At 46.6% G+C, this 14,886-nt stretch overlaps 1 pseudogene; it reads left to right on the forward strand.

Moving 5' to 3' along the window:
* Positions 1–1,018: 1,018 nt before the first annotated feature.
* Positions 1,019–14,886, forward strand: part of LOC101418303 (protein RUFY3 pseudogene) — a 29,599-nt pseudogene continuing 15,731 nt past the window's right edge.

The following is a 14,886-nucleotide window of genomic DNA, read 5'->3' on the forward strand; positions in this document are numbered from 1 at the left end:
TGTCTATCTGTCTACAATTTCTGTTGTTAATTGTGCTTTCTGGCATTCTGAGTTTCCACCTAATGGTACATGCCATGCAAGGGCGGTTCAAAATAAGGATCATTTGATGAAAGTATTTTGTTACATTAATAGAACAATGATCATCACAAATAATGCAGAAAAGGTAACTGAAAAAAATCCAGCATCCCTTCTTTTTTCCTTCCCCCTCCCCCTCCTCCTTCTCCTCCCTCATTACCCCACCCTACTTTTTTACTGTCTGTCCATTTGCTCTGTGATCTTCTGTATCTATTTCTCTTTTGGTCTTCTCTTCTCATTTTTCTCCTTAAGGATTCATTGGGATTCAGTCCTGGGAACATCTGATGTAGAGAGAGGTTCCCTGTCAATTGTGCCACATCAGTTCCTGGTTTCTGTTGCTCCTTGCCTTGATGCTCCCTTAGTCTCTCTTTTGTTGCATCATCATCTTATTGTGTGACTCACTTGCGTGGGTACTGGCTCACCACACAGGCACTCAACGTTGCTGTGCAGGCACTCGGTTCACTGAGTGGGCATTGGCTCCCCATGTGGGCTCTTGCACAGGTATTTGGCTCACTCTTTTAAAGCTTTTGTGCATCAAATGGGTTTAGCATTAGTTAAAAGACAATCTTCAGAATGGACGGAAATATTTGGAATCACAAATGCCATAGGGCTAATATCATGAATAAATGTAACTCAAAAGAACAACAAGACAAATTAGCTGCTATCAGGGGCCAGAGTGCCAGGCTGGGGCTGTAGTGGGAGGGTCTTTGAAGAGGAGGAAGAGAGAAAGCGGCTGTGCCTGGGAGATACACAGTCCAGGAGGAAGGTGGCAGCACCCACATCCCCTGACACCCCTGCATCCCTGACACCCCTAGCCAGGTCACAGATGCAGAGGAAGGGCCAAGATTGACTGAGACCCCTGACACCAGTGCAGGCCTGGAGAGTTGTGAAGAGCTATAAAGGAAAGCAGGAAGCAGCATGCTGATTCCCTGATGGCTGCTGAATGTGTCCACTAGAACAAAGGGCCCAGCTGGGCAGCAAGGGCTGGCCTGACCCAGCCCTGGACCTGGGGAGGGTCTGCATTTGACCATGCTCATCTCCAGCAGTTCTTCCTGGTGATGGAGCACTGCCTGGAACATGACTTGAAAGAAAAGAAAAATTTTCTTGGACAAAACGTACCCTTCTGGGACCTCTAGAAGTGTAGGAAGGCTTGTTCCAGAAGCCTCACAGAAAACAGGTGTTAAACGTCTCCCAGGTTTGAAGACTCCAGGAGACAGAGGAAGAGCCTGACTTCATTTGGATCAAAGCAAAAGAAACTCTCAGAGTGTATGAATGAGCTGAGCTGTGATCAATAAAAAGGAGCTTCTCCTGAGTCCTATGAGCCCCATGACTTCATGGTGGGAGAAGGAGGTATAATTACTCATCCTTCTTAATGATGCGGATGCCTGTTTCTGTGTGAAAGGAGAAGGTTTGGACTCCCAGGTGGAGTTTCAAGTGTTTCAATGTATCTTGAGGATGGGAGCAACAGTGTAGGCATGGAGGTGATGGTCAGATTCCTACAACTCTGAATCAGAACAACAACTAGGTAGAGGAGCTTCACATGCTCTTGAATAGCACTGTAAACAACCTTCAGACAAAAGGGGAAGCTTTAGAAGAATCCAACACTAAACTGACAGGGGAGCTTGCAGTTGCAAACAACAGGGTTATTACCTTGCAAGAAGAAATGGAGCAAGTTAAAGGGAAGCTCCTACATATCAGTATCTAGTCATAAGGGTCCTAAGCAAGACAGAACTTCAGAAGGGCAAGCACTGGGTGAAGGTAGAAATCATTGGTTAGAGGTTCCCCCTCACAAGGTTTGCAAAGATTAACAGTTCATAGACACTCAACTCCCTGAGACAGAAATCAAAGAAGGCAGCCTCCAGCCCTAACCTATTGAGCTACAGCCTAGGGCTAGGAGCAGCCCATTTCCTCCCACTATTAAACAGAGTGGAACAGACAAGGGCCTTCACCCTCTCTGGGTGCAGGCACCACCCACCCCTCCAGTATTCCAAGACCTCATAGCTCACTCACCCTGGACATTTGGCCACAGGCTGTACTTGGTTTCCTGCCTATTGATAGGTCATACCCACCACCCTCCAGGGGCAGGCTAAAGTCTCTTTTCAGGGTGTGTGTGTGCTGAAGTCTGTTCTTCAGACCCCCTCCATTGGGAGAGCTTCCCAATGAATTTCCCACCTGGAATCATCAGGCTCCACGTCCCCATGAGTGCCATTTCTCTAACATTTGTTGCCAAAAACCTGAGTCTAGGGTCACATTGAGGCTGAGGAGTATCCACCCTGCCTTGGCCAGGAGAGCCCACCCAACACCAGACTACTTAGTACTCTGCTTTTTACTTTTACACTTTTACCAAGAAGACATTAATTAGCAGCTATTTTACTTTAGCAATAGAGGAAAAACTACTTTTTCCATTCTTTTAAATGAAAACTGAAGATTCCCAGGGGAATCAAGGTAACTTTTTGAATATGCACAGTGAGGTGACTTCCAGAAAAGTTTCACTGCGATGATACCTCTTGCCATGAATATCAATTTAGGTTTCTATTTAATAATGGCTTCTTAAAACTAGCCATTTAAATGCTTCAGTTTGGAAGAAGCTCTTACAAACTCTTTATAATTAACCATGACCACACTCACTCTCCCATCCTCTCAAACCAACTTCCTTCTCCTCTTATCCACTCCCCATCCCCTCTAACCTTCCTAACATTCCTCCTGTACTGTGGGCAGAAGTGAGCCCCCAGGTCTGGGAACTAATTCTCCTTCAGTTGCAGCACACCACCCCTGTGATGATGGTCATGAAACTCCCTCCTTTATCAAAAACATTCCTCAGCATCCCCTCCCTCAGTGCTCTACAGGGTCTTTTTTTTTTTCTGATAAAAAAAATTTTTTTTTTTGAGAAGGAAAAAATGGTTTATGGACAGATGGCCAGACTCGGGAGCTTTCTTTTTCAAACACAATCCCTGAACAAGAGTTTTGAGTTCCTTTTCTACAGAGAGGAAAGGTCAAATTGTTCTTTGTTTCAGTGCTCAATAGGCTTGAATTAGCATATATTGTCCACATCCTAGGTAAGCTTTTAGCATGGACCTTATACAAGCTTTTTTTAGCATATTTGGCTTGCATTTGCCTTGAATATTTAAAGTTTATAGAGTTTGCATTGCTAAACTGTTTCCTGGAACTGAAGTCATTGCCATGGTCAGCAAGAGCAGGCCTGCAGCCTCTTACTGTCCCACACCCACAAGTCACAGACAGCTTAGGTTATCCACAAAGAGATGAAGAGCCTCCCACCCATAGCCCACATCAGTTCTAGAGTCCCCCATCTCACCTGCTCATCCCACGATCCCCTGCATATGTGTGGGAAGCTGTACAGTCTGGTTTAACAGTGACCCTCCCTTGAGAGGTGAACAAGTGCCTTTACAGAGGGGGAGTTTTTACTTTCTGCCTTATCTCCTTCTATACTGCTTTAATTTTGTACAGTGAGCATATATTACTGTTTTTAATCATAAAGAAAAAGAGCCTTCAATATTGGGTAAAAAAATACTAGGAGAATGTAGTGTGAAGGAAGAAAATGTAGACTGTGAAGTGCCATCATGAAACTAGCAGTAAGGTAACTGGCATTGTTGTAGAGAAGTCGGGTGTACGTGGTATTGAAGGCCAGGACACGACAACTCAGAGAAGGACGTTGATTTATTTTGACCAGCTGGACTCAGCAGACTCCTGTCCTAATAAAAACTGAGCCCTGAATAGAATTTTGGGTTCCCTTTTATATAGAAAAGATATAAGGGTTGGGAGTTAAATGGTGCCTTTTGAAAGTAAATGACTTTCCTTGTTAGTTAAGTGTTTGAGTACTAGATAGGTTTTCCATTAAAGTACCCCCCACATTTCAGGTGAGCTTTAATTAGCATATCCCCCACATTTCAGGTCAGCTTGAATTAGCATATCCCCCACACTTCAGGTGAGCTTGAATTAGCATATCCTCCACATTCCATCTGGATGCAACCTTGAATACACATTCAGTCTTACATCCTTTCTGAACATTCAAAGACTGTAGGGCCTATATTACTTATTTGGATTTCTAGAGACTAGGTACACTTGGAAACAATTGTGAATTTATGCATGAGCTATATTATATTCCCCCCTTTGAGGCCAAGCTTAAGTTATTAAGCATCGGCATCACTATTGTCAGAGTGCCTCTGGACTGATTGGTATGTATATAGAGCCATGAGATGGGCAGCTGTCTGCCTTTTTACTATACCAGTTATTAGGATGCACATTCTGTTTATGATGAAAGGGAGGAGGCAAGGAAGGATGGTGCATGCTCCTATGAGGAAGGCAATTATTCCCAGTAGAAGCTTGAAATTGTTTACTATTGACTGCCAGCTTCCAAGGGATTATTGAAATTCCAACCATTCCAGGTTTGCACTGGGACATGAGCAATTTTTACCATTTTGCTTGAAATTTAAACAACCATTTTGCTTGAAATTTAATCAATAACATTTCCAGTGCTGTCTAATTCAAGGCAACAGTTAGATAGATTGAATTTTCCACAAACTCCCCCTTCAGCTGCCAAGAGATAGTCTAGGGCAAGACGGTTTTGATAGATAGCATTTCTGAATTTAGTTTACTGTTGGACTAGTAAATTTAGTGCATGGGCAGTTTCATTAGTTATTATCTCTACCACAGCTTGTAAGCTGGTGATTTGGTTTAGCATATAGATAGAGGTTTGATAACCCCACATGCCATCCTCTGCCTAAGTTGCTGGCCCCTAGTATTGGATTATATGCTCAGGAGGCCATCTTCACCTCCCCAGGTAATGGCAGCCCTTTTTTCTCTTATGTTTTGATATACTGGCTGGCTTAGCTCTTCCCTTCTGTTAAGGGAATGAGGAAGAAGGAGAGTTTTATTGTACCTAGCATACAAGTACCACACCAGATTCGCAGAAGTTCTCAGAATGCAACCTTCCCACAAATCCAGTACAAACCATTTGGGGCAGTAAAGGGGCCCTTGGTGGTGGAGTTCCACACCGTGATTAATTTGGGGAAAGTATCATTTATGAGAACGAGGTCAGATTCATTCCATGTTCCCCAAAGCTCTGTTGTATTTGTGGTATAATTTTGGAATTTTCCCCCTGTGCATGTTAGGTTTCCAACAGACACAGAGGAGCTTAGGCAGGCCCTTGAAGCACAATATTTTCCTATGACAGAAGTATGCAAGGGCCACATTCTATCTTGGGGGACAGCTGGGAGGCCAGTTGCATTATATGGTTGGCTGTAATTGTATTCCCTGGTTTCCCAGGGCCATTGGTCTCCCATATTAGTAACTCCACAATATGTAGCATGAGGAGACATTTAAGGCTGCCCCTACCACTTCAGCCAGGCTTATAAAGAGGTTTCTTGTTGCTTGTGGGATGGAAAAGGGCATTTCCATTTCTTCATAGAAGGAGTGGAACACAATGGGTTTTGCTTGTGAGTGGGTATTCCCAATACCCAATCCAGATGTAGGCTCCTGGGTCTATTCCTTTACCATCAATGTGGAGGCCCATTTGGACTCGCTGAGTCTGCCAGGATTTAGGTTTAAGGATGGTGAGGCTTAAGGGTTTACATTGACCACATGGACAGTTAGCCGGGGCCAAACCCTTGATGAGAATAGCTGTTTGTTTAGCTGTGTCTGTGTTCCAGGTGGCCCAGGTGACATAGGTCCAGTAGGGACAGTAGTATGCACCTATGTATTTGCACCAAAAGTCCCCCCCCCCCCCACCTTGGGCTGCACTTTTTATTTCTGGAATGCATATATACTTAATATGAGTATACATCTGCTCCCAGCTGAGCCCTCCATAATCTGTGTTCTATGGTATCCCAGAGTCTATAACTTGACATGCATCAAATAGGAGGGACACTCGTTGGTTCTGGCTAGTGACTGGGGTGGAGGAAAGTAGCTCCCCATTTTGATCAAGCACTCTTATTTCCCATTTATGGGAGACTGTTGGGGGATTAGGGTCATAGCAGGTTATTTGGCCAGATGCATTACAGACACTATAGGAGATTCCCTGAAACTGACAGGTGGTTATCTGGCCCTTGCAGGTGTAATGACTATATTAATGTGGTTTTGACATGGGCCCCTGTATGCACCTTTTGAATACATGGCTCACACTCTGTGGTGTCAACCTGGGATCAGGGGAGGGTCAGGGCTAGAAGTAGGAAAAATAGCCAAAGGGGCATTGTAATGGATTAAACCAGATTCCTATTCTTTGACTGCACATAGACCAATCAGTTTCCAGGGTGTGATTGGAGCAGAGCTCGGTGTTCCGTCCTCAATCTTCAGCCATGTGTGGACCAGTCAGCTTCTGGGTGTGACTGGAGCAGGGCTTGGTGTTCTGTCCTCAATCTTCAGCCATGCGTGGATCAGTCAGCTTCTGGGGTGTGACTGGAGCAGGGCTTGGTGTGCCCTTTTTTCACAAGATGAGTTTGGTCAGGCTGTGGTCATCTGGAATACAGGTCCAGTACTCTGGGGCAGCTCGCTTGACTCGCCAATGGTGTATCCACGGGGTGATTTCAGCTACTTTAACTGCAGTGAGGGTGGATAAAATGACAAGATAGGGTCCTTGCCATCGAGGAGTTAGTGGAGCTGACTTCCAGTCCTTGACCCAGACTGCATCTTCTGGCTTGTACGGGTGTACAGAGCTGCTTAAGCTAATGGGGGCTCTTTCTTGCACCCAGTGATGCAGGTTATGTAGGGTTTTTCCAAAGCTGATCATCTGCTGAACTATTGATAAGTTTCCTCTTTCTCCGAGATCCCCTTCTATATTCCTGATTAAGGGAAGGGGCCTCCCAAAGAGAATTTCATAAAGGGTTAGGCTTAGTTTTCAGCTTGGGCTGGCTGGAACTTGTACGAGAGCACTTGGAAGTACTTGCACCCATGTTAGCCCAGTTTCTTGGCAAATCTTGGCAATATAAGTCTTTATTGTACGGTTCATTTGCTCTACCTTTCCTGAGCTCTGAGGATGGTAAGTGGTGTGCAGTTTCCATTGGATGCGCAGTGCCTTTGCTATCTTTTGAGTGACTTCGGAGACGAAGGCACGTCCATTGTCAGAGCCAATCGAGAGTGGTAGCCCATAGTGAGGAATGATTTCCCTGAGGAGAACCTTAGCTACTTCTTCAGCTTTCTCTGTTCGAGTGAGAAAGGCTTCCAAACAACCAGAAAACGTGCAAACAAGGTCTCGGAGATATTTATAGCCTCCGGATGGTGGCATCTCAGTGAAATCAACTACTAGATCTTCAAGAGGCATACTGCCAATTCTCTGGACTCCTGGGGCTCCTGTGGGCCCCTGATGAGGGTTATTCTTTGCACATGTCACACACCATTGGCAAACAGCATGGGTGATAGCCACTAGTCTTGCAATGTAGAAGAATCTTTCTCACACTTCCTTAAGATGGGTTTTTCCCAAGTGTGTGTTTTCATGGTAGTCTTGAACTACAGTTGCTGCTAATATTTGTGGCACAAATATTCTCTGATCAAGCAATGTCCACCATTCATTTTCTTCTTGTGTCCCACCCTCAGAGAGTATCCACTCTCTCTCAGCTAGAGTATATTGTGACTCTTGGTGACTCAGAGGCTGCAGGATGAGAGCAGGCAGTGTATACTGGAGGTTCTGATAATTAAGAGGTTGAGAAATGAGATCAGTAGCCAGGTTTTCAGATATGGATCCTTCCCGTGGCACTCTTTTTACTTCAGCCTCCACCCTATGATTTCCATGGGCAATGGGGTTGTGGCTTGTCTGGTGTCCCTTACAGCGCATTACAGCTACTTTGACAGGCTCCCAAACTTCTTCTAGTAGCTCCAGAATCTGTGTGCCATATTTAATGCTCTTCCCTCCTGAGTTAATAAGTCCCTTTTGTTTGTATAAGTCTCCATGCACATGCAGGGTAAGAAAGGCTTATTTGGCATGTGTGTAGATGTTAACTTTGGCTCCAGCTGCAAGTTGCAGGGCTTGAGTTCAGCCTTCTGTGCTGATGTGTTATCTGGGAGGCGTTGCAACTGTACTGTAGTCTCAGAAGTTACTACAGCATATCCTGCTCACCAATTGCTGCCCTGCATAAAGCTACTCCCATTTGTGAAGAATTCCATGTCAGGATTTGCCAGTGGCTGGTCTTGGGGGTCTGGTCAGCTGGAATATACTTCTTGCAATGTTTCCAGGCAGTTATGGGCTGGAACTCCTGGCTCCATGGGTAGCAGGGTGGCTTGAATTAGGGTTACAAGTTCCAGCTGGATGGATGGATTTTTACATAGTAGGGTTTGACATTTAACCAGGTAGCTGTCAGTAAGCCAATGTGTTCCTTTGGCTTCTAAGATCGTGATTACTGCATGCAGAACCTGGACAACTATAGGCTGCCCAAGAGTTAATTTTAGCTTCTACTGTAAGCATGGCTGCAGCTGCTATGACTTGCAAACATGAGGGCCATCCCTGGGCTACAGTGTCCAGTTGTTTGGATAGATACGCTACAGGTCTTTGCCAGGAACCAAGGTATTGAGTAAGTACTCCTACTGCGATGCTTTGGCAGTTGTGAAATAGAGGTAGAATGGCTTAGTGAGGTCTGGAAGTCTGAGGCTTTGTGCTTCCATTAGAGCTTGTTTGAGAGCAGTGAAAATATTTTTCTGTGGGCTTTCCCAGAGCAGGGGATCATGATTTCCCCCCTTTGTGGCTTCATATAAAGGGCGCATGAGGGCCCCAAAATTGGGGATCTGAAGGCGAGTGCCGGAGGGCCTCGCTGCCGGCAGGGCCTCGCAGCAGGTAGGACTGACGCGAGGGATACTCACGGAGACTGGCTGATGGCGCAGGTCTGCTTTATTGTGGAAGCGCACGCACTTTTATAGGGTACTGGGTGACGTGTAAGCCGCTCATTGGCCCAGCCACCAGAGGCCTCTGATTGGCTACCCTGGGCAGTTGCTAGGGAAAGGTGAAATTTAGGGGGATGGTTTTTATCAATGGGCGGCTAGCAGGGTTGGCGGGCAGCAGAGAAAAGGCAGAAAAAGGCTTGAGGGGAGGCGTTGGCCACCTCAACCCTGATGCCTTCCAAGGGAGACGGTTTCTGATCTCAAACCTTGGATTCTGCCAGGCTTGCCAGCCACACCTGTGCCTGCCGGGGAGTAAATACTCCCTCAGTTCCCCCTCTTTTTTTATTTAAGGCGAGGGTGGCTAAGGCTATGAGCTTTTGTTTTGTTTGTATAGCTTGGATAGTACGCATTATACATTTCCAAAGAATGAACATAAGCAATAGTACAACAATTATGGCACCATACGTGATTAAGGAGGAGGGGGAAAACAAGGAGGTTAATTTTTGTAGGGTGTCTTCAAATATGCCAGTGGAGTAGGTGGGAAGGTTTAAGTCTGCTATGTTATTAATGTCCTGTTGCAGGTTGCGTGTAAAGTTCCAAAAGCTAGTATTATACGAGGTGATGATCCATTTGCGAAGATCGTACCACGAGGAATTGGCGACTGGAACTGGAGTGATGCAAAACCTTGAGAAGGGGTACCGTCCATCACAATGGGTGCTAGCAATTTGCCATAGGGCGAAGGTTTCTTCCGAGAGAAGGTCTATTTGCTGTTGCAGATTTAGTATTGCCTGATGGGTAACAAGATTTATATGCTGCTGCTCCTGAAGGGCGGAGGCGACAGTTTGTGTGAGGTTGTTGATAGTAGCAATGGTAAGAGTTTGTTGAGTTAATGAGATCGCGGCAGTGGTGGCGGCAGCAAGGCTGGTGATGAAGATGAGTGCTATTATGGCAGAAAGTCCAAAGTCTCTTTTCGATCGTAGGGTGAGGCTAGTGGTGTCGTACTGGTAGTTGATGGGCCCCACCCAATTGGAGACGTTGACAGGAACCCACAGTAATTTCGGCTGTTGTATAATGAAGGCATAGGGGTGTTCGGCGGTCCAGCAGTTGGAGATGTTGCAGCGAGATGAATTATCACCTGTAAAGTTAACTGAGGGGCACGTAAAAAAGGCAAAAGGAGGTTTTACACAGGGAAAGCTGGAACTCCCAAGGATGAAACTAGAGACATTGAGGTGGGCTATCTTATAATCATTATAGGTAAATGTGTCATTTGAAAGGGTGCAGTTGGGAAAGCAGAGGAAGTGTCGCAGATCTAGACAAGAGTAATCGCCACAATACTGGAGGGCTGCAAAAATGGTACGGTGGGGCGTTGGAGTAGTGCGGGTATTAAGGATTGCGTCAGAGGGGGAAGGGGCCCTGTACGGGTGGATGGCGGGATGTACCCAGAGGTGACCGGTGGAGTGGGTGGTGGTTAGACACGGGTGCCAAGTGAAGTCAGATTCTAGGTTTGTAGAGAAGTTACCAAGAAAGTCACAGAGCGGTAAGTCAGGTTTTTGTGTTCCTAGGGGCTGAGTAATATTTTGAGTGGGGAGTGGCCAAGTGCCATTAAGCATGAAGAAGGTTCCTCGCGGGGTGTTAAAGTCTCCCATGGTCATATTGCGGAATATGATGGAGTTTGTGTAAGGGAAGGTGGAGGCATTGTACCCTGGGTGATAGAAGTATCTTTTAATTTCGTGTATGAGATGCCTTTGCTGATGCATGAGAAGTAATGCATCCATGGGGGGCGTCATGTCACTAAGGGAGAGGTTGAACCGGACAGAATGGACTTTGGTTTCGGGATCACAGGGCAAGGATAGATTACATGATGTGGTATATGGTTTCAGGAAGTTAGGACTTTCAGGGGTTAAAAAGAGGAATCCGGGAGGGTGGCGGACTGCACCCCAGACCACATCTGCAGTGCCGGGGGTTATCAGAGAAAATAGAAGAATGAGTAGGGCATTTAGCGTTGTAGGGGGAGAATGATTTTGTCGAGCTTGCCAGTAAAGGGAGTGGGTGGTTTTATTTTGTTCTCTAATTTTTTCTTGGGGCATTCCTTAGCAAAGTGGCCTGATCCTCTACAATTAAAACAATTTCCAGGGTTATTCAGGACTAAGGCTTGAGCTAAACTATTAGCGAGGGTAGTGGCTAAGACTTGCGTTGATTGGTCTAAGTCCCGACATTGCATAATCCAGTCGTGTATCTTGGCAGTGCACATAGTGTTTATGGCTTGCTTACACACAGTGTTCGCCCCCTCTAGTATTAATTCACGAGCCAATGCTTCCTGAGCCTGCAGATTATCTACTTTCCTGATGCAGGCTTCTTGCACTCTCGATACGAATGCAGAGAAGTCTTCATTTTTCCCCTGAAGCAATTTAGTAAATTTTTCAACCTTTATGGCAGAACAGTTTTTAAAAGCCTTTAAGGAGCAATTTTTCACTTGGTCAAAGTACATTGGGGGCGCCTGTGTATACACCGCCGGATTATTGTATAAACCTGTACCTAGCAAGCACTCTAGATTTAAGGGGACACCTCGCTGTCTGTTACTTTCTGCTTGTTGCTTGCACTGATCTTGGTAATGGGCTCTCCAATTGACATATTGTCCTGGGTTCAGTACTGCTCTGGCTAGGTGGTTCCAATCTAAGGGAATATTTAAATTGATGGCTAAGTTTTCCAATAATTGCTGGGCGTATGGACTGTTAAGTCCGTCTTCCTTTACGGCCTCACAGAGGCGCTTAATGTCTCCGTGCTCATGAGGATATCAAGGGAGAGGCCGTTGTGGGGTACGGTTCATGTTCACGGGGTATATGGGCAGTGCCGTTTGTTTCTAGATTTTCCCTCGGGTTTCCCCATTGTTTGCAGTTGAAATCTCGGGCTTGGCACATGGCTTGGAAATAGGCATTAGTGGTTGGAATGCCTGGCCAAAGGGGCGTAGTTTGCTTGTATAGAGCAAAAAGAGGACTTGCCTGGGGCAAAACGGGGTTTTTTGAGCTCTTGTAGGGAACTTCAGTCCCAAAGCCATTTTGAGCGGGATTGAATGCATTAAATGGGGAAGCGTCGGCTCCATAAGATGGCGGAGGAGAGGTAGCCACCCCCTTCTTTTCAGGAAGTTTCATTTTAGGAAGTTCCGGATATATGGACGGCCCTTAGGTTGAGGATGAAGGAGAAGGCAGAAATTCGCCATCTTGGCAATCTGCACTTTCGCTTTTCTTGCGGTGCGATTTGCCATCTTGGCAATCTGCACCTTCGTTTTTCTTGCGGGGCGGATCAAACTGTTTTTCCCCCTTTTTCAACCCTACTTTCCCTTCCTTAGGGTAATCATCAGTGGAGTGGCCTGAGGGCTGGTCTAAGAGGATATTAAGTTGAAAAACTAGGGATGTTTGGACGGGGGGGGGGGGGGGGTTTCTTCATCGTTATCGGACGAAGGATCTTGCTTGTCTAATTGGTAGGCGGCTGTTGGTGGGGCTGCGCCTTGAAGACAGGATTTTATGGTAAGGAGCGTGGGGATTAATCCGGGGGGAAAACTTCTCCTTTCACTTTCCATGGTAGTGGTAACCCGGTCAATTAGTATGCGATAAGTATCGGGATCCCACAAATTGGCGGTTGCTAACCATGGGTTAAGGGGAACTAGTATGTCCCAGTATCTTTGGAGCTGCCGGAGAGAAACCCGGCAGCGGTGGCAGTCTAGAAGCGCGGCAAGCACCCGTACCTGCGGGGCTTGTCGCCTAGAGAGCGCAGAGCCCATGATGTGGGTGGGGGGTCCTACCTGAGGATCGCCGAGGGTCCCTGTGGTCCCTGTTCAGGCGCCACTTGAAGGCGAGTGCCGGAGGGCCTCGCTGCCGGCAGGGCCTCGCAGCAGGTAGGACCGACGCGAGGGATACTCACAGAGACTGGCTGATGGCGCAGGTCTGCTTTATTGCGGAAGCGCACGCACTTTTATAGGGTACCGGGTGACGTGTAAGCCGCTCATTGGCCCAGCCACCAGAGGCCTCTGATTGGCTACCCTTGGCAGTTGCTAGGGAAAGGTGAAATTTAGGGGGATGGTTTTTATCAATGGGCTGCTAGCAGGGTTGGCGGGCTGCGGAGAAAAGGCAGAAAAAGGCTTGAGGGGAGGCGTTGGCCACCTTGACCCTGATGCCTTCCAAGGGAGACGGTTTCCGATCTCAAACCTTGGATTCTGCCAGGCTTGCCAGCCACACCTGTGCCTGCCGGGGAGTAAATACTCCCTCAGGGATCCAATCGCGGCAGAATTCAGCTGCCCTGAGGAACTCTCACAGCTTCCAGTGGGTATTGGGCTCAGGGAGACTACAGATTGCTTTCTTCCTTTCAAGTCCCAATTCATGGCACCCCTGCATTATTTTATAACCTAGATATTTGACCTCAGGTAGGCAGATTTGGACTTTTTTCTTAGACACCTGATAGCCTTTTTGCTGTAGCTGCTTTAATAGATCATGGGTTCTGCTAGCACAGTCTTAGTAGGTGGGACTTCTGAGAATGAGGTCATTTTCATATTGGGGGAGAAAACAGTTATGGCTTCCTGCTTTAAAGGATTTGAGATCACTGGCCAAGGCTTGTCCAAAAATAATGGGTGCATTTTTAAGTCCCTGAGGTAATCATGCCCATGTTAGCTGCTGCTTTTCACCTGAGTTTGGATCTTCCCATGTGAAGGTGAAAGTTGGCTGGCTCCGGGGTGCTACCCGAATGCAGAAGAAGGCATCCTTAAGATCTAAGCATGAAAAATAGATTGCTGAAGAGGGTATTAAGCTGAAGAGAGTATATGGATTAGAAACCACAGAATGAAGGGTTATTACTGCTGAATTAACTGTTTGTAAGTCCTGGACTGGGTGGTAATCCCCCATCAGCCTTTTTAACTGGGAAGAGTGGGATGTTCCATGGGAGGCTGGCACAGCTTCAATATGCCCTCACTCAGCAATCTCTGAATATTTAGCTGGACCCTTTCTTGCGCTTTGCATGGAACTGGATATTGCCTTATGCTTACTGGACTGGCCATAGGCTTTATTTCAATAATAATTGGAGGAATGTCATGTGCCATCCCCATTGGGTTATGCTCTGCCCATACTTCAGGCACATCTTCAAAGGGGAGCTGCATGGCCATGGATTGGCTAGTCTCACTGAGGCAAAACAGTCTTCATTCCTCCTGCAAGGAAGGGTTAGCACTATTTTTGGAGGGTTCTGTGGCCCCAGTGTCAGTGTGGATTGCCCTGTGGCATCAAAGGTAATTTGAGCCTGCAGTTTAGACAGCAGGTCTTGACCCAGGAGGGACACTGGGCACTCTGGAAGATAAAGGAATTTGTGAGTGACCTCCTCTCCCCAATGTTGCAGGTCCTGGCTTGAAGGAAGGGCTGTTGGGCACTTTTGCCAGTTGCCCCTACGATAGTGGCTTGTCTTTTTGATAGAGGCCCAACTAGCTTGGTCATTACAGAATGCTGAGCCCCAGTGTCAACCATCATATGTTTGGTGCAGCCTCCAATTTGGACTCCAAACATAGGCTCTGTGGGCCGATAGAATAGGAGCCCAGTCTGTCCTAATAATCTCTATCAGAATCCTCCATTCCTGCCAGCCCAATGATCTGATCTGTAGGTTTTTTTCCTGACCCTTTACAGACCCAGTGTTTGGGTTGTGATGCCCCACTAGCATTTCTGGCTAATGTTTTGTCTGCAGAGGCTGGGTGAAGTGGTCAGCTGGGACACTCTTGCTTCCAATGCCCATCCTCTTTGCAGTGTGCACACTGATTTTACCCTAGAAGTGGGCCTTTCCCTCTCCTTGGGGCTGGGGATTGCCAGGTTACTCTCCTTGACACAGGAATGGATTTTTCCATGATTGCCGCTGCCAGAAGTTCTGCCTTTTTTCTTATTTTCTGATTTTCTTCCCTTGTTTCTACATCATGGTTGACATAGACCTTAGTAGCTACTTCCATGAGCTAAGAGATATTCATTC

The sequence above is a fragment of the Dasypus novemcinctus genome, chromosome 22, assembly GCF_030445035.2.
Source record: "Dasypus novemcinctus isolate mDasNov1 chromosome 22, mDasNov1.1.hap2, whole genome shotgun sequence".
Taxonomy (NCBI): domain Eukaryota; kingdom Metazoa; phylum Chordata; class Mammalia; order Cingulata; family Dasypodidae; genus Dasypus; species Dasypus novemcinctus.